The sequence below is a fragment of the Saccharomycopsis crataegensis genome (genome assembly GCF_037102585.1).
Source record: "Saccharomycopsis crataegensis DNA, jcf7180000000072, whole genome shotgun sequence".
In the NCBI taxonomy this organism is placed as follows: Eukaryota; Fungi; Ascomycota; class Saccharomycetes; order Ascoideales; family Saccharomycopsidaceae; genus Saccharomycopsis; species Saccharomycopsis crataegensis.
The window spans coordinates 1,296,359-1,297,550 of record NW_027043819.1 but is presented as its reverse complement, the minus strand read 5'-3'; positions in this window follow the sequence as shown (position 1 = coordinate 1,297,550).

Genomic DNA, 1,192 nt, shown 5'->3' with positions numbered 1-1,192 from the left:
CGCAGACCCAATACCTGCAACAGCAACACCACCGCCATCAATCCCGGAGATCTCTCCTCCAAACGGTCTGATCGTCTTGAACAAGCTCTTATTGTTTAAGATATGTTGCGAGGCACCTGAATCAAAATACACCCTGGAGTTGTTACCATGCATTCCCATAAATGCATACCACGATGGTGACGGATTCCTACCATCGCCAATTAATTTCTCTCTCTTAGGAGCCTTGCAATCTCTTCTGAAATGTCCAGGCTTCCCACAATTGAAGCACTTGTATTGCTTCTTGGTGGCGAAAACCGGTTCCGGACTCTCAATACTAGTAGACGCAATACTTTTATCTCCAATGATCTCTCTTGTTAAATCCTGAACAAGACCGAGGTCAACATTACCAATAGTTCTGCCATTTCTGGACTCGTAGGCTGTCATGACTTCTCTAGAGAGGCTATTACCGAAACCAGCCTTCTGGCCCAAACCCAAGAACAATGCACAAAGCACAGTGCTTCCGTCCAATTTACCAACAGTGTTCTTGAAATGATTAAAAGCATCAATAAAGTGTTCCACTTTTCCTTCTTTAGTTTTCAACCATTTGTTGTCCATTAAATCACAAATAATACCCACAGCATTGGTAACAGTCAAAGTACCATAGGCCTCCTTGAGAAACATAAACAAGTTTCTGCCGGTACCATCGAATTCCGAGGCCTTAGTCAAAGCAGCGCCAGTGATACTGTTAAAGACAACTGTAGAGATAATTTCATCCATAGTAGCAACCAATTGAGCAACTTCGTTTGAGTCTTCCAGACCGTCAGTTCCGGTCTCTCCATTGATCAAATAAGCATATAACCCAAGACCTTTCATCTTCATCTTGACACTGATCAATGTGAACCAATCATAGAAGTTTGATGAACCTTTCAACTTTTCATCAGCAGCAAACGAAGTAAGAGCATTTGAACTCATAACCTGTTGAAGTTTTGTAACCCTAGTTACAGTAGTCATTACCAATAATAAATACTATCAAACTATCCTTGTTATTATTCTTATTCTTCTTAACTAACTAACTATTTAAATAACAAAATATAAACTCAAACTATGGGGAGAGGCCCCATATTTATAATAAGACCAATATATATGATTTGTAATCATACATCCATCTAGAACATTCTAGATGATTAATCATATGCACAATGACTAATTATTA